The sequence below is a fragment of the Oxyura jamaicensis genome, chromosome 1 (assembly GCF_011077185.1).
Source record: "Oxyura jamaicensis isolate SHBP4307 breed ruddy duck chromosome 1, BPBGC_Ojam_1.0, whole genome shotgun sequence".
Classification (NCBI taxonomy): domain Eukaryota; kingdom Metazoa; phylum Chordata; class Aves; order Anseriformes; family Anatidae; genus Oxyura; species Oxyura jamaicensis.
In genome coordinates, this window is record NC_048893.1 from 26911531 (window position 1) to 26931869 (window position 20339).

Here is a 20339-nt window from a genome sequence, read left to right on the forward strand (position 1 = left end):
AAAGAAAAGAAAAGAAAAGAAAAGAAAAGAAAAGAAAAGAAAAGAAAAGAAAAGAAAAGAAAAGAAAAGAAAAGAAAAGAAAAGAAAAGAAAAGAAAAGAAAAGAAAAGAAAAAAGTTTACCAAATATGCGATCCACAGAAAATTGTATTAGAGAAAAAAAATCAGGTTTGAGTCTCAACACTATGCTGTCGATGATAGACTATCCACTCCCTTCTAAACGTGTTGTTATGTCCAAACAGAAGAGGTTGGCTTGATTTTCAAGAGCTGGGTATTAGATTGCACCCATGGATTAATTGTTAGGTCTCTGCCATTTTTAATACATTGTTCAATATGTATTAATCTATCTGCCGACCACTCAGAAGGAGCTGCCATCCTGCATATGAAATTATTATCCTGTTGCCAATACATGTATTGGAAGCTCATATCTTGATTTTGACTGAACAGCTCTCATGACAGAAGGGGTTAACAAGTAAAAATCAATGTGGTTCAAAGACATCTGCCTGTAATAAATGATCATCTTCCCACTCTTCTGAAAGATTTGTTAAGATAGGAATCAAATACAAATGCCACTGGTGCTTTTTTTATGACCATAACAGTCTATGCTACTAGCACATTTTGTCTAACTGAAAGGATTTACTGATCATATTTGCACTGTTATCAATAACTTTATACACAGGCCCAAACTTAAAGTAGTGGAGTGAGTAGTAGTGTGTGTGAAGAAGAGGGGAGAAAGAAAAGAGGAAAAGTAGAGGGGATGACAGAGACTGCTTAATAAGGGAAAAAAAAAAAAAAAAAAAAAAAAAAGGCGCCAGAGTTCTAGAAGTGTGTATATACACACAGGTATTGCCTGTGCAGCTCTTCAAAAGGCTGTGAGCTTTAAAATATATATATTTGGGTAATACTCTTTTCCTATTGTGTCTGAACAGTAATTGTACATGCAATGTGTAGAGAATATACACTGGTAACAAGAGAGTTTATATTTAACCCAGTTTTCAAGTTACCTAATATTTTGTCAATCATTTTATAGGTTTTAGCTTAGGGATAAATTTGAAGCTGGCTTTTCCCTTGTGAAACCTGCAACAATAGAGAAATTTATACTGAAGGGAAAGAGAAACTGGGATATTGAGCAAACCCAACAGAAATCTAACATTTCATTTTGTACTTAATAATTACTTTTTAGAGATCCCTTTGACTGGGAAAGCTTTTATATCTCAGAGGTTTACTGCTCAGCTAGAATGCTGAAGATCTCTAGAATTTTTCCTTGTATCACATTCTAAAATATACATATGGTCTGTTTTCTCCCACGAGACAGTAGTTTTAATTTCAAATAGCAACAGCTTATTTGTGAAATCTTTTTGTAAGATTTTTCAGCTAAAAATAATTTTAAGCCAACCTGTTAAACTCAATATTGTTACAGTTACAAGGAAAGAGCTAATTTATCCATATATAAACAGAAACCTCATGTTTTGTTGTATAACTATGGCAACTTCCACAAATGACTCATCTATGACTTTTGTTGTGTTATTTTATTACTCAGACTTATTAATGTTCACCCTATTACATCTCCCAGCCTCCAGTATACTATCTCTACTTTCTGAAATGATTTCAAATCACTTTCTTAGGGCTGAATGTCACTGTCCACCTGTACATCAAAAATTACCAACAAAAGGAAAAAAAAAAAAAAAGAAAAAAAAAGAAAGAAAAAAAAAAGTTCTTTCTAGGTGTGAGCACTACCTACAAACTCTGAATTTTAGCTCTATGCACCAGGAGTGCTAGGTTGAGGTATATTACATGATGACAAGATCTACTTTATATTCAAAGTAGCAAAATGACTACAGTATGTGACAAGGAGATAAGTACATGCATGCAGTTTGTTTCCAAGTGGATCACTTCAGTCCATATTAAGTCCTTCCAGATTTATCCCCAGTGGCTGGCCATTTGCCAGGGCTTGTATTCAGTTCTGGTGTGCAGCACGCTGAATATTCCCAGGTGCTGGTGTATTTTTATGCCTTTAGTCCTTATTTACAGCTTTCCTTGGGATTTCTTTGAAGTGTGAACAATCATGTTGCAGCACGCTACGACGTTCTTTCCACATGCAGCAATCTTTTCATATTGCTTTGAGTCAAGACATATTTAAATGAGAAAATATGAGGATGAGCACTAATAGACTTCACAAGGAAAGCAACTGCATAAAATTAATGATTTCAGCATACCAAAAGCTATGTGAGCAATCACAGTGCAAAATTAAGGACTTAAAGTCCTGATTCAAGCCTTCCTCCTAAGACTCTTTGACAATGGGTACTAATATAGCACTACTTTTGACTTTATAGCTTCACTTTTTACCAACCCTGTTGCTACAACACCTGACATGCTTGGCTGCCATGGTGTAATAAAGAGGAGTTTTAAGGGTTCCTGGTGCAAATCCTATCCATTTTTTTTTTTTTTTTTTTTTTTTTTTTTTTTTTTTTTTTTTTAGTTTGGGATAGGCTGTAGAGAAAAGCAATACTGTGCCATAAAGTAGCACAGGTGCTCAGCTCTTCAAGTTTCAGCCAACTTTCTAAAAGACAAAACAAAACTGGCAAAAAGCATTCAGCTTTCTTTTGGAGAACAGGAATCTAAACAGTAGAAAGGCTCTGAGAGCAGGGAAGCAGACACATTATGCCACAGTTTTAACTAACATCATTCATATGTGACTCTCAGCAGCTGTCTGATGCAAGTAACTGCTGAGGGCCTGGTAAAACAACATGATATGGTATGGTGTTTCATGCCACGAGGCAAATGGCATTCAGTGGAACAACAAGAAAAATCAGTATAAAGCTCCAAAAATCAATGTAAAGATTCTGGTGTTTAGAGCTTTCACTCCTCAAACTGAAATTTTAATTGCTTGCTATAATTCTTGTGGATTCTTTTCATATATATATATAAAAGCTCCTTACTGTACTTTACAATGTTTTTCTTAAAAAATAAAAAAAATAAAAACATATAGACATGACTTCAAAAAAGTTTCAAAGAATTATAAAATCATAGAATGGTTATGGTAGGAAGGGACAAAATTTGGCTACTTTGTAGAAAACATAGCTTACTGTACACAAACTCTTGGATGTCAGTCAACAGATATAAAATATTTAAATACTTTATTGTAATTTTATTATTTTCAGTTGTGTTTGTGGAGGTGGAATAAATTTGAGAAGGCTCTAGTTTGCTGTTCAAGGACAGACAGATAGAGGCCCTAAGTCAAGACACAATGCTGCTTCTAACTAGGACCTTATCTGAGCTGCTTAGCATTCTATGCCTTAGATTTGCCACCTGAAATCTATTGAGACATGAACAGGAATCATGTAAAGAACCATTAAGTGTCTGTATAATGTGTTGTACACTATTATATTTTTGATATAAATGTAGTAGCGAATGAACTGAGGACAGAATAAGGGGGGATTTCAAAGCCCATTCAAATTTCTGAAATGTTTTGAAGACATTACACAAGTTTATTTAAATTTCTGATGGATATTAATACTGTATTAACCAAACAATTATTTGATCATTCTTAAAACGTCTAAGACATGGAGACTAAGCTGGAGAGCAAATAGCAAAGAAGAATGTGCTCTATTTTACCATCACACAAATGTAGGTATAACAGATAAACATGCTCCCTTTCGTGCTGGATCAAGAGCCAAGGGAGATTCTGTATACTTGAAGCCATCAACCACTTAAAACCGCTATTGTCAAAGCAATTTTTTACAGCAGACTGATTTGTATGCAGACCATTTTTAATAGCACAGAAAGAGTTTGGGACCATGTGTTAGAGTACACAAGTGATTTCCAAAAGACATTTGAAATGTAAAAATTCTAGAGGCTGACTACCTCCTTTCTCTCCTTCCCAGCAACATGCATACACATGCACACACGCACCATCAACTTCCACTGACATTTCTTCATTACTATGAAGAAGCTTGGGCTCTCTTGAGGGATTTTGCAAAGCGCTGCTCCTCTTTTTAAGTAAGGCTATATACTTACATCTCTACAAATGATTTCCATAAGTTTATATTCTATCAAAACATATGATTTCAGATCTTAAGGTGTAGAAGTAATGTTAACAAGGTCCTGCTATGAAGATTTTTAAGCTCTTTTGAATGCAATTTCATTCTTTCCGATGGCTTCCACTTGTCAGATTTGCAAAGGGCATTGGGACATTCTTTGGCATCAGAAGTTGCAGCTGGAGAATAATGTCCTGAAATCCATAATGCTAAACTGAAATCTTTGATCGTTTCATCTCCAAAAAAAAAGCCATAAATGTATGAAATGGTGAAATGTTATAATATCATAAGATATCTGCAGGAGATTCTAGCTTTCTATAAGAAGAATAATGTTAAAATCAAATAAAGTACTGAAACACTTTTGTAAAGTATCAGAGTATATCTTCTATATTAGAGTCCCATACAGTCATCATAGGATTTGGGACAGACACAGTGATCTGTCTTTTAAAAACTAGCACATTAAGGCAGAACCACACTTCTCTCTTAACTGAACACTGATTAAGGCTTAATATTAACTCAGAGTTTTAATTTTTGTGGGGGAAAAATTACCTCTTTTCACTGTAAAGCTACTGGAACCATATAATCCAGCTGTAAGCACACTCATCAAAACAGGAACCCAAGAAACCAGACATTTTGCAATTCCATTTCACTGCATTTTCAGCATACTGTAACAAAGGTAACAAAAGAATGTTTATTTCCTTTGTACAACAGACAATGAAACTGCAGTGGCATTTTCTGTTTAGGTTTCAAGATAAACAGATGTGGAGTTCATGCTATGTTCATGCCAGTGACAAGATAAAACAGAGATCATGAGAATCATAGGGTGGACTGTGCAAAAAAAAAAAAAAAAGAAGTATACTAATTATGGTATTATGAAGAATATGGTAGTTCAGTGTTTCTACAACCAATTATTATTTCCACAGTGGCATATATCCATTAAAAAGCTTACAAGTAGTTTGCAGTTCTTATTTGGACAGTTGTCATGCTTTTTAAAATATAATTTAGAAAAAAAAAATAATAATCTTAACTATTTTTAAGTGATACCATTGCAGAAAAGATAAAATATATAGAGATAGATTTGAGCATTTTAGGGTTTCTCACTTCAGAATATTTTATAAGACCCTATGATCTAGTGGGATGAACAACAAAATTGGAACTGGGACTTGAAAGTTATATTCCTGCTCTTAGCTGACACACTGTTTCATCCTCAGTGAACCACTAAGCTTCCAGTCTCAACTTCCCCAACCATTTTGGAAGAAGCATAATTGTTTTCAGAAGCAATATGTAGCTCTGGCCAGCAGAACCGTGGTATAAGGAACACTACAGTGGGCAGCAAGTCCTGCTCTTGTGCAGCTTGGCAGAGCAGAGTCCCACATGGAGCGTTGTAAGGTAGCATTGCCCCAGGCTTCATTAGTGTTCAGATGCATTCTTTATCATGCCCCATATTTGCTGTTCAAAAAGGGGGCATCCCGTGTTATAAGAACTGTTCATAAGAAGTGTTTCTTATGAATTCTCTCTCCCTTGGGCTTGCCCATACATTTTGCAGAATGAAAAGATTTACTGCAGCAGTACGTTTCACATGGCAACTCCAACATTCATTCAACACGACTTCCTTTTTGATTTTTTATTCTGCCTTCACTACCAAATGAAGAGAAGCACAAATCACACTCTTATGAAAGATAAAGAAATATTTCTACATAAAGGATATCAGTATTCTCTCAGTGCTCTACTGTGGTTCATCAGAAAAAAAGTATCATGAGGTAACCACCCCTCTATATGACAAATACAGTCTTACTGATAATGTCTCACTAAGCTTCCATTCTCAGTTATGCCTTACATAAGGCTATTTACAGACAGCCACTGCCATGAGCCAAAAGAAATGTACTAAAAATCTCACTCTAAACATACATGTTTTTAATATCCTAGATTTAACAAATTTGTGCATCATTCCCAAATGCCATTCTCATAGAGGGTGGCCTAGATGACTAAAATAGGCATTAATTGGAATGAAAAAATAGAAACGCAGCTAACGGTGCTAAGAGAAAATAAATAAATAAAAATAAATAAATAAAAAAAAACAGGGTGCTGGGCTTATCACTGAATTTTTCCCTTTCCTGCATGATGGTCAGTTCTGTTAGATAATTCACAAAAGTGCCAGGCCATCAGGTGTAATTAAACACAATAACTCTCCAACATCCAGATGCTGCAAACTGAGGTGCTAGCACAGTTTCATGGAGTTGTAGAAGAGGACCTTGTAAGGTGAAGTGGATTGCATGAGCAGGAAAGGGGATTTAAGTGTCCTTCAGTAAACAAACAGCTGTAATTCTTAAATGTGTCTGCACTCCAAGTGATTTCTGTCACATTTGAGGAAATAATCTTCTCTGCAGACCTTGCCATACAAGGAGTATCTCCCTCTGTTTTATTCATTGTCTTATCTGAAAACAAAATATTCTCTCTTCCCTCTGAATATCTCTCTCCCTATGTCTATCTTTATACGAAATTAACTTAATTACTTCCTTTGTAAAGTTTTAGGATGTAAACTCTACCAAAGGAGTGTGGTTTATAAAATTCCAACTCATATATATATATATATATATATATATTAAAAAAAAATTGTCTTGAAAATATGCATTAATAAAAGCTTAACACAAAATTAAAATTATGCCATTTTTTTCCACCTGTCTCTGTGTCAAAGGAGTGACCTCTACAGAAAATTCAATTTTGGAATTCTTGTGTTAGTTATATGTTATCAGATCTAGTATTAACATGCATAGTTCATCAGTTCAGATCAGTCTATATCCCATTAATAACTGGAATTTTGAATTCAGAAGTGTCTTTCTTTTATAAAATGAATAAACTTTCTGATCTTTCCCACCCTTACTTTCACTGCTACTGTATTAAATATGCTTGAGCATATTCCTCTTTTTGTCTAGGGATAACCTGCTTTATTATAAGAGTGATGATGTTTTAGAATTGAACATCATTTTTCATTATTAAAGTAATAGTTACATCAGCATTAAATATTATAGCCGTCTCTCCACTTAACGTTGTTTCAACACATCTTCTGGTGCTCCTAGAGTAGAGATTAGGTACTAAGCAATTCCCATGGGAGGAAGAAATGTTATATGCAAAAAGATTCAAGCTCCGTGGTCCAGCTGTACACTCTGACCACATTTCAGGATGAGCAGCATATGTTCACAGTTTTCTTTCCCTCCCTCCCAGCAGTGGTTTCCATCCTGGGAAGGTGGGGATGTGGACAAGGAAGCTCTAGTACAATTACACACCCTTCAGCCCAGGCACTGACTAAAGCAGTAAGGTCTGCTATCAAACTGATGGCATCAAAGACCTCCCTCTTTCACTTTGTGCTCCAAATATATCACCAAAAATAAATAAATAAATAAATCAAGCTTAGGTTCCCTGTCTATCACCACTCACTTGTTTGATAGATTCTCTCAATGATGGGAGAAACTCAAAAAGTCCTATTACCATTATTTCAAAAAGCGCATTATAGCATTCAGCAAAGCTACCTTGAACAGATGAAATCTCTTTGGAAACTAGGTTGAGCAACCTCTAACACTCAAGAGCTCTGTCCATCTGAGCACAGACATATGTACTCACAGTCAGTTCTAAAGAGTGTGCTCCAGTGCTGTGCTGGATCAAGCCCTTTTATTCCTCAGTTAGGACACAATTTGAAAATATATGCCACCATGCGGTGTTATATAATTTAGTTCTATCAGAGAAGGGTAAGCCAAGAGAAGGTCATTGCTGGCAAAAAGCAACTAGAAAGGAATAGAATAGCCTTTGTATTATCCGGCCCTGTCCATTTTATATTTCACACTGAAATATACTTGTTCTTATGATATATTCCAGTGTATTCCATTGGGCTCCTTTGATATGAACAGTACAATCTGATGCAGCAGCTCATATGGAATACATATGAAAATCAGTTGATTTCTATTTTTTTTTTTTTAATATTAAAAAAAATACACACAGAAAGTATGAAAAGAATAATACCCTGGTAGCAGAACCCAGTGGAAACATATGGAGCAGTCATGTTGTACTTTCAATAACAGCAGAAAAGTATATATGAAGTGTGCAATGTAAAAATTAACTCATTCATTCCCAGAAACTAGGAAAATAATCTGCACAGATTCCATTCTGTTGAAATTGCAATTTTGCCTACCTTTTGTACCTTTATGTTTAGAGAAATTTCCAAAAACCTTCATGTACTTCTGTTCAAGGTTACACATTTTGCCAATCATTAAAAGAAACCCTTCAGTAGGAGATTTTAAGCAGATGTTCCGTCTGCATGTATAGAACCACAAAACTAATTTAAATATAATTCATCAACCTTTTGATTGTGTCTTACCAGTGGCATTGTTACCTTAAAGTGGAGAAATGAAAAGGAACATTTGTAAAATTGTATTGGTGCTACTTAGAGCAGCAAAGTGATCCCCGCAGAGCAGAAATGAACATCAGGAACCTAAGCCACAGCAATTTGTGTAGTAGTTTGTAGGTACCACAGTGTAAAGGAATAAAGTAATATACCGTCTGAGCCAGCAGAGGGGGCTTCCTTTTTAGGGTTGGAATAGGAGTGAATCTACATAGCAGCGTACGAAGATCTTTCCGCATTTTTCATTTGCTGAAATATTTGACCCTAATTCAGATACCCCTCATTTCTTTGTTAATATGAAGTTTCCAAATTTAAGGTAACTGCAGAGTAATTAATCATATATGTATTTTAAAACACATCCCCTTTCCCAAATTTATGTTTGTTGGTCATGGGGAAAAGTTTATATACTTTGTGTATAACTTTTTTCTTTTTTAAAGGAAGCAGTTTCCCTCACTTAATTCCAGGTAGACTTCACCTAAGTGATGTTTTCACTGCAGCAGCTCCCACTCTGTGAAGCAGTATGAAGTGTCAGTGACAGTCTTTAAACTGCTGTTTGCCTTTGAACATTTTTTTCAGATTTCCTCAGGAATTCTCTATAATGAATGTAACATTTTACTGACTCTACATCACCACTAGGGATGCTTAGACCAGATGACTGAGTAAAGCCATCAGTAAAAAATCCCCACAGCCATTATGTTTCCAAAATAGCCTATTGTCTAGATAAATATGATGACCCTAGATAACCTGATATGTGCTACTGTTACTCCAGAATTCCTTCCCTAGGGAAAATCAACAGATATCCATAAAAAAAATATATAATAATAATAATAATGATGATGAACAGCCAAAGTTGAAATTTGTAAAAGCATTTTTTATTGAACAGCCTAAGTTGAAATATGGCTTGCAGGGCCCTGTTAGCCTAGTTCCCAGCTTAGCTCTGTATGCTGATTTGAATCACAGTCTTCAGAAGAGCTGACCACTGGTACTAAGAAGGATTAGAGTTCTGAGCCATCAAGCCACCTTCAAGGTTTTTCTTTTCCCATTATTTTGATGTTTGATAGCATTAAATACTTGGAAGATTACATTTTGCTAAATAACGTTGCAAGCAAACAGTTTCTGCAGTCGAGACATTCTTTCACCCGAGAACATTTTCTTTAAAAGGTAGCACGTTTCCTTGGACAGCAGCCATCCCTGGCAGCAGATCTCAGCACTCAGTAGGAAACCCATGCCTTTGAGTTCTGAACTAGCCCATACTGGAATTAAAACACAACACTAACAGTCAGAATCGGTTGTTCTTGGTGGGTAAGTGTTTTATAACTGCATGGGGATATAAGAGCAGAGCCTCAAGTTTAAATCCTTTTTTAGAAAATGCTGTGATTAACTGCATGACTTCAGTTATTGTTAGCGTAACAGATGGAAGTGCCACAGTGAAATATTTCCTTTTTATTTACAAACAATAGAAAGTCTTTCTACAGATAGAAATTAAAACATTACAAAAGCATTGGTTCCACAAGCTTAAATTCTTTCATGCTATCAAATGCATTTTTCATGGAAAGACAACATCTTTAACATTTTTGCACTGTCTGAATTTATCATCCATAACTTTTTTTGTGATTCCTGTTCAAATGAGTTTGCTTCTTTAGAAAGAATTATGTACCTACAGTATAACGAGCTAATTAACTAAAGAACAAAAGGTGCCGTCTGTTATATGTGAGACATACCCAGCTCCCAGACACAGGCAACACATTCTTTATATTTAAAGGCAATATGTATTGCTGATTTTAATGTCGGATGCTCCGTATCATTTTATAGAGTGCCACAAAAGCATTAAAAAACATTAAAATGAATATTGTCTTAAAAAACAAAACAAAACAGAAAAACATCTTACCACCAGTATCATGAATTTTGAGAGGTTTGTAAAAGATGTGTGCTTTGATCAATTGCAAGGTTTCTAAAAAGAAAATAAATCACTTTTATGCATTTTGACTGGTAATAGCACTGAGCAATGGACAAAACTAACAGAAAGAAACAGAAGATACATAAACATAATAAGACAGAGATTTTATTAAATATTAATTTTATTAATTCACAGCAAAAATCTTTGTTTATTACGGTATATTAAAAATATATTTTCTTCATGCTAAATCATTTCTCTACAGACACTGTAAAACTTGTCAATGCCTGTAAAGATCTCTTAGTTTGCTAGAAATGCCTCAAGCACAAAGAGCAGTAAAATATTTTTAATGCTGTAGACTTAGATCTCACCACATTTAACAAAATATATTAAAATTATGATTTATAACATGGTTACAAGTGAACAGTTAGGAATACATTTACTTTTAACCAGCAATAATTGTCATTGCACCATTGAAAGACCTCAAAAGAATTTTTAAAATGTTATGCAAGAGAATCTGGCAGATTCTCTGAACTCTTGTAAGAAAGCAGTATCTGTGTCCAGGGTTTACAAATAGGTATGTAGAAACAGAAATGTACTGGAGGTACACTTCTGCATAAACACAAAAGAGAAACACTCTTATTCCAGGGTTCCTCTAGGAATTACAGTAATAACTTCATTGCCTGTATATAAATTGTGTGGATTAGAGTTGAAGACCCAATTGACAGGCTCCTGGCCAGCCACAGCTCCACTTTGGGCTTCCTGGACCTCTTGAGGTAAGGCAGAAGGTTTGGGGCTGGTCCTCTCTGCTGTGGGTCAGCTCAGCCTCAAAGGGCTGTAAATAGCTTCACTGATAAAAACAGAATACATATTAGACCATAACTGCATATTTCTTTTCCTTCACAAATCAGTAAAATAAGCTGTATTTCTACACTGGGGAGATTCACCTCTGGATGCATATTTCTATTACATCCTATACCTGCATGATCTAGCATCTAAGCAGATCCTACTTATTCAACAGGATCCCTTTGAGATAGATTTTCTGTTGTCCTTAATAAGAGCTCACAGTACCTTCTTCACATATTGTGACAAAGGGGGTTGGACATTTCTTAGACACATTTTCCTAGTATTTTTTTTTTCTTATTAAAGGTGTCTTGCAAAAGCAATTTAAGCTGGGTGCACAGAAGCATTTGGTTATCAACTATATAAAGGGCATACACTCTCAGAGCTAAAAAAACAAACAAACAAACAAAAAAAAAAAAAAACAAAAAAAAAAAAAAAAAAAAAAAAAAAAAAAACACTGTGCACACTTGGCTTTAAAAAGGGGCAGATATCCACCATTTTCATTTCTTTTTGAATGGACACTAAAATGGCAATTCATACATACCATTAGTGCTAAGGAAGATCTTCCTACCATCATTAATAATCACTTGCCTTCTCAGAGGACACTCAGTCACTTGAGGTGATATGACTGCACACACACAGACCCAGAAACTCCCTTCCCTCTGGCACCACAGCTTCACAAAAGTTCTTATCCAAAGGTCAGCTGCCAATCGGTATGTACATATATACACACATAGGTCCTTGGTGGGATTAAATTCCAAGTTGGCTACAAGAGCATATATATACTGTTACTTGAGGTAAAAAAGAATAAATCTTTTTTATTTGTTCTTTTGTCTTTCCCAGAAAATGACACATCCATACATCCTGAGCTAGTGTACTGCCCAACAATATACACATTATAATGTACAATGGAGAGAAATGGTCATTACAGTATATAAAAATAATTAAAATGCCTCTGTATAGTGGCTATGAACTTCTGTTGAATCTTGATCTTCAGACCTTCAAATAGCACTTAACCATCAAGGTGTAGCTTGCAGCAACTGCAAAGCTATGAATCTGTCCTACATAAAAGTCATCATCAGCTTCTTCATGAATACAGAACTCATTTAGCTGAGAAAACTGTTATGAAAACTTGAGCAGTTGCTCTGTGTCCAAGCAAACAGGTGAGAAATCCAATATAATAAGAACTACACACATTCACTCACTAACCTGGAACTGTTCTGGTTTTGGAATAAGCCCTTCAGAAGAGGGAAAGGCTGAGTTCAACAGCTAAGAACCTCACAAATCAAAGAATTATGGAATCAGGTTGAAAAAGATCATCAAGTCCAACTGTCAGTCTGAACTACCAAATCCCATCACTAAAGCATGTCCCTTAGTCTGCAGAAGAGGAGGCTCAGGGGAGACTTTATTGCTCTCTACAACTTCCTGAAAGGAAGTTGGCGGTTGGCCTCTTCTTACAGACAAGAAGATAGAATGGCTTCAAGTTGCACCAGGGGAGGTTCAGGTTGGAAATTAGGAGAAATTTTCTTTTCAGAAAGAGTAGTCAGACATTGGAATGGGTTGCCCAGGGAGGTGGTGGAGTCACCACCATCCCTGGGAGGTGGTGGAGTCACCACCATCCCTAGGAAAGGTTGGACGTGGTGCTTAGGGACATGGATTAGTGTGTAATATTGGTGTTAGGGGGACAGTTGGACCAGATTATCTTGGAGGTCTTTTCCAACATTAATGATTCTATGTCTCTATGTCCACAAGTGTCTTAAATAGCTCCAGGGATGGGGACTCCACCATTACCCTGGGCAGACTGTTTCAATGCTTGACCATTCTCTGTAAAGAAATCCCTCCTAATGTCTAATCTAAACCTCCCCTGGCATAACTTCAGACCATTTCCTCATGTCCTATCACTGGTCGCCTGAGAAAAGAGACTAACATCTTTCTTTCTGCAACCTTCTTTCAGGTGATTATAGAGAGTGATGAACCTCCTTTTCTCCAGACTAAACAAACCCAGTTCCCTGAATCACTCAGCATTACTCTGGTTTTCCAGCCCCTTTACTAGGTTCATTACTCAACTTGTCACACCCAAACAAGTCAATATCCTTCTTGTAAGGATAGAAACTGAAGAAATAAGGTGAGGACATTTTTAAGAGGATTTAAAAAAAAAAAAAAAAAAAAAAAAAAGTTATATTTATGTTACCAAATTATAAATTTAGTTTTAATTTTATGAATAATTTATAATTACAAATTACAACCTGCTTCCCTTTCACTAATAAACTACCGAGTGGTCAAGTCTCCTTCTGGCAGTTTTATATCCTACCCACATTTTTCCAGGAAGAAGACTGAAAGATGTAAAAAGGGGATAATGCAACAGAAGGCAGTATGTTGCCTTCCTCCTCTGGCAGTCAGAGAGTGCCAGGTAGGGAGCACTTGTACAGAGCAAAGGCTGCATTCAGCAAGGGAAAGGAAAAGCACTACATAAAGTCAGAGGAAAACTAGTAGTCTATCAATATATTTGCTCTTATACCCTCATCATGCTCTAAACTATTCCTTCAGGAGACCACTTACAGTAAAATAGAGGATATCTATTTCCTTGAACAAACAACAACAACAACAAACTGTATACAAATTTTAAAGAAAAGTGGTTTTACTCGCTAAGATTGTCATTCCTGTCCTGAGTAAATTGAAGAACATGTTTTCAGATGAATTTTTTCCTGGTGCACAGACAATGTAAAAATGTAAAATGAATGAAAATCAGTTCTCTTATCTACAATGTAATAAATAAGTAAATTCATGATTTTCCCACTGTACTAAAATGCATTTCAGAAAAGCAAAATGATTCAAAAAAATAGCATAAAGGTTCATTCCTGAGGAAGATAAATAGCTGATGGGTTGTTAAATTTATGACAGTTCTTAATAGATTTGGTTCTTTTTAAATTTACATTTATTTAATCACAGTATAACTTAAGAAAATACTTTTAGGTATAAAAATATTAAAGTGCACCTAAATCCTTATTGGCAGAAGTATCATATACTTCAGCAATTGATAACAGATTACTAATTTTAATAGTCAGGAATCATTCTAACCATTTAATGAATTGCTTAGTAGTAGATCTAAAAAAAGTTTAATCCTTGTTCCAACTACTTGAAAAATAAACCCAACATTATTATAATTTGATATGACAGTCAGGACTGCAAGTGTAAGATCATTAACACTTCACAGGTTATACCCTGAAGTAAATCTTAGAATAAGTTCACATAAATAAGGACAGATTTACACAATTATGTAGTTATGTGTATCACTGCATTTCTAACCATAAGTGAATTCTTCTCAATTTGCTATTCATTTGAATTTGATATTCTTAAAAAAATGCAATCCAACAGAAAACAAGTCAACTCATTTTTTCCTTTTTTCTTATTTGGTTTCAGGACATTTATATACCAGGTAGAGGTATATGAACACAGACGGTTTCATCTAAGAGAATTTTTGCTTGTAAAAGAATTCAGAAAAGTTTCATTTATTCCACTTAGTTTTGCATTTTTGCCTGTTGTTTGACTGGAATGCTACAAAAGAATTATAAAGGAGTTAAGAAAAGTTAAATTTGGCAAATACAAGAAAAAACAAAAGACTCCTCTCTGGAAATAAATAAATAAATAAGATGCGGAGAATAATGATAATAAAAATAATTTAAAAAAAAATAATAGAAAACCCTTTTAAGATTAAGGAAAAAAAAATAAAAAAAAATGCAAAGACAAGGGAGCTCTACTTTGTAAGGAGCTCTTCATTGGTATTTGTAACTGAACAACTCAGACATGATACTCTGGCACACTATACTCTGATAAAACACATTAACTTGTAAAATTTCTCACCTCTCTGGAGCCACTGATGACATTGTTTGGTTTTTATCTGATATGGAGTGAAGGGGAATTGGGAATGCATTATTTCAGGCGATTATAAATAACTCTACATTAAAGACCCACAGCCTTGAAAGATGTGCTTTTTTCTTTTCAGGAACTTAACAGTTTTTATTTTTTTTTAGATAGAGAATTCTTACATCACAATAAACACAATATATTTGTCAGTTGATAGGTGTTGTTTCTTCCTAAAATACTCCAAGATGACTTTGTTCAATGTTCCTCTGGCACTTAATGTCACTGACTTGGAGAACTCTCCTCTAAAATGAGCAGTGCAGCTAAAAATCCATATTGGGAAAACAAAACAAAACAAAACAACAACAACAAAAAACAGCACACAAACAAACAAACAAACAATACATTTAGTAGCAGCAACTCTGCTGGTTAGTTACAATGAAGTTAAATCTTTGATAAGTAGACCAGACTTTATGCTTGATTTTAACATGTGCTGGGGGCACACATATTTAAAAACATATGTTTATGTAGGTAAGAAATTGGTCTTTGTTTATGAAAGCAAGGAGACATGATCAACTCTTTTCAACATTTCTCAAATAATTTCATAATATTTTATACAAAATACAAATAGCTTGTCTTCAGAATGTTGCATTTGATCTGCTCCATCAAATGTGAAGATTAAGTCAGTCATTGGGAAAAGACCCAATTTAGTGAAAACATCAGAGCAGTTTTTACTGTTGACTGACTACTGAGACCTTCCCAATGTAGGTTTTTTACTTCAGTAATATGAGAGGTTCAGGACCACTGTTTTTCTAATACACTAGAGAAATACTGCTAACAGTGGATATTACTATTCTGTTTTACAGACAAGACAAACAGACCTACCCACTTCCAACTTTTTCCCACTGATAAAGCATCCTCACTGATTAACATGCTCACTTACTCTGAGAAATATCTGATGACTGAATGTTAATATTAAGTCCTAGCTATGTCTTTTCCGAAAACGTAGGAATCTTATATTATGTCAAAGTTTAGAAAAAGTTTTTTTAGAAAAAAAAAAATAATAATAAATCTGAATGTTGAGGTCAGTCGATGATAATAATCAAGGAATTTTGGTACTTTATTAAAATAATTCAGCATTTTGCTGAATTCAGCATCAGATCCCTTAAGTCTGTTAGTTTTGCTAAACATTATTACTAATAGTTTATAGACAAAAATGAACCAGTACTTCTGTCCTCATAATCAAGTTTCTCAGTTGCAGAAATCCAGTCTTCAGATCTTTGAATCAACTCCATGAAAATGCAAAGTACAAGGTTAAATTTGCAGCATTTTAAAGAATCAATATTTAAAATAACTGAAGTTACTGCACTATTTTACAATTTTTGCAATGGTGTTGAACTGATCACACTAACACTTTAAGAACTGTTAGATTTCTCTATTGTTTTTTTCTTCTAAATATCCACAAATAGGTAGTATTTTATATACGTTTTAATATTTATGTTTTTCACCACTTTGAACTATTTGAACTTATCATCTTTTCACACAGCGTTTATGAAATATTAGAGGAACTAATTGCTCAGATCTCCTACATCTGAAACTGTGAAATTACATATCCTTTGCAAAGTGTAATTTTGGTTAGCCTGTTTCTTCTTGAAAACCACATTCCACATGAAACTCCAAAACAATATCCTTAATTATAAAAATAATTGCCACAAACATTAACTTTGTTTTTGGATGGTTGCTATTTTTCAAAGTTCCACTTAGATCTATCCGAACATTTATGGGAAGTTAATTGGACAATACAACTTTTTTTTTTTTTTTTTTTTTTAATTATGTTTCCTATTGTCAAAGAAATTTTTATTAATCAGAATTGAGAGTTATTTATTTTTTATACCCTGCTTTCAGACACTTCACATTTAGTGCAATTTAGTATAGTACACGAAACTATTTAAATATTGCTTTCAACTTTTTGGAGCCTTTTGTTTTACCAGACTTCTGTGTTACTTCACTATGCAATTTACTGAAGGCTAGTAATTATTAGGACATGTGGTAGGCGTTTATCACCAGTAACATCACACAGCCCACTCTATGATCAAGATACAATAGGGCAAATGGTACAATTAAAGGCACATTCTTTGGTGCATAACAATAGAAGCCTTGTGACATGGAAAGATTAGGAAAAGACTCAAACATCTTTAAAACTACTCATTACCACCAGTTAAAATGTGCATGTCTGACCTTTATGGTAATCAGTAGTACTCCACTTGTGCACTATGGAGCTAAATAAGCTTTATTTTAGACACACAGAATTCTTTGCAGTGACCTGCAGTTAACTTAGCTGATCTCAGAAACGAAGCTTACAATGAATCAACCCATCAGTGGTCATAATGATAGGTCATCATCTTTATCAACGAGTTTACGATGACAGGCAGAAAACAGTACCATAGATTTTCCTGCCAAGTGGAGTAGTATTTAAATGTTGACTGCTACATACATCAGATTAACAAGGTTGCAAAGTTACTGAGAATCCCATTCCCTGAGGTGCAGATTCACCCTGTGGTGCTATTATACCATAAGGTATATCAAAGATAATTGCTTAGTTTATTATCCTGTTGTCTTTTATGTCGGCCCCTAATTTTGAATTCAGAAACCTCTTGATCTCCCAGTTCCTTATGGACCTGTTATTAACCCCATTCATTTTAATTAGGATTTATTACTATTTTTATTATTAAAGCTTTTTTTTTTTTTTTTAATAGATGTTTCCAAATAACCCACAATTCTTTCATACAGCTTCAGTAAAGGAGAGATTGATGGGATATTCAGTCAGTGTTTTAAATACAGGTCTCTGAAGCTCCTTTTCTATCTCCTACCAAAATTTGGCATATCAAGGTTCAGATTTTTTTTTACCCGAAGTTGCTTTAGTAGTTTAAGGAGCATGTAAATGAACAAAGATTTCTGTGGTAAAATCAGATTGTTATATTTCTGTATAATTTTAAAGCATCATCCTAACAGGAAAATGGGTGCTGGTTCTGTCATAACTGCTCTTTCCTGTAGTCCTGAAAAATGTTGGTCCAACTTTCATGGTCCTTGTGCTGCACTTTACAGAGAACAATTTAAGCATATTCCCATAAAATACCACATGAAACCTAAAGAAGCCAGAAACAGTTAAAAACTATGGCCTGGCTAGTACAGATAAGTAGTCATTCATAATTCCTCCTAATGTATACAATATTAATCTGTATGTACCTAGAAAATCTGACTACTTCCTATACTTCAAAGTCATTGCCTTTGCTACGAGACCTAGAAAGTGCTTCAGGATTCATTATGACATGTGGAATATATAAGCAATAAGGCATGACAGGGAGTGTGGTTATCATAAGATAATCACACCCCTGGGTCATTACAAAGCATGAGGTGCAGCCGAGCACCTCTCATTCCCCCTGGGGTGTGATTATATCATGATAAGCACACTTCATGCAGTTACCTTATTGCTTTTATAAAAAGTCTTTGTTGGGAAGAAAAACTGTATTTTTTACTTAAAGATGATAAAGTTGGCAGTTTACAATGTTGAGCAGTACTTTCTGCTAAGCTCCGTGGTTTATATGTATTAATCTACTCCTTTAGAATATACATCTGCCAAAGCTGATCCGAATTCATCAATCAAAGAAGGTGTCCATAATACAGCATGTGTTCAGCTGATCAGTCTGGAAAAGGACATGTGCATATCCCAGGCAATCCCATAGCCACTGGCTGTTCACTGTACACCTACTTCTTTTCTCCAAATGCTAAATAAATAAATAAATAAATAGTTATGATTTAAAAACCCAACAATACCAGACAACAGACAAACTTACTTAACCAAAAGTTAGAAGACATTTTAAACAGATACGTTTACAGGAAAATGCAGACTTCAGTAATTGGAAAAGAATTCAACTTGCACAACAAGAAAAAGTTTCTAACTTGCTTTTGCCCCTGGTAGGTAATCTCCTACAAATTAAGGGTGACAACTTAATTTAGGGTCCTAGGTAAACTACAAAATCCCACTGCTGTCATTCATATTGTAGCCTAAGGGGTCTAACGTGATCTTTTGGATTTACAAACACCTGCCTTGGATTATGCCATATGTCTTCTTAGTGGCTCCAGGGGTGAATGCTCTGTCCAGTGTTCAGCTCATTTTGTGCTTTAAGAATGCATAACTGCACACAGGATATGAAGGTTTGCATCCATTTACAATTTATCAAGTGTGATGGCCACGTTCTGATTTCAGAAGCATTCAATGGTCTGGAAAGGGGCATATGTATGGGCTGAATTTGGCCCTGGGCCATTTATGAATATAGGTAACACTTTTCACCTAACATGAGCAAGTCACAAATTCAACTATTTAATTTAAATAGGTCCTTGTCACCGTATCTTCCAGATTTAAGAGGCAGGGTTAGGAACACTGTCAGTATCCTGGATGAAAAGAAAAAATCCAGTAGCCTTCCATCTTCCAGCATTTAATTTGACACAATACTCTCACTACATAAAGATGCACAAAATCTTCCTTCTCCCAACGATTTGAACTCTAGCATTTTATCTTTATACTTTACACACACACACAGACACACACAAAAGGAAATTATAACAAAAGATATATGTGATGTATTTCCTTGGAAGTCTGTGAATTTATCACAAGCAAAGGCTCTGAGCTTTTGAATAGCAATAATACGATACTAATTACAAGTTAATTTAATAATAACAACCAAATATATTTGATAAATAACAAGTAAGGACATAAAAATATTAAGCTAGAATTTGAGGCTATAGTCACCAATTTTCAGATGGCACATTTTTATATAATTTATATTGTTTTTATAATTTATATTGCTTGAGGTGATTCACAAATAACTTCAGAAATGGTTTCCTTATCTAGAAGAGATGGGTTGAAAGTGAGTGTTGCCATTACTCACTTCTTTACGATGAGATGAAAACAATGAATATTAAAAGTAAAGGGGAAGTAAACATCACCCCGTTTGTTCTAAAGATTATACTTTAAAAACTGCAGCTAGAAAAAAATACTATCTATTGGTTTATAAATGCATTCCTAGTATTTTATGACTCTAGAGATACTAACATACAGATATAAACCTCTCCTAGTATTTCTATGTTCATAAATAAAATTTGATTCTAAACTCTTACTCCACATTTCAGAGTCTGGCTATGTAAGGAATACCATCTTGAAAGAGACTGATTTGGAGTAGTGTAGATTTTTTTTTTCTTTAAATTTATTTGAATTTCATTTATATTTCAAATTTATTTGAGTAGAAAGGCAAC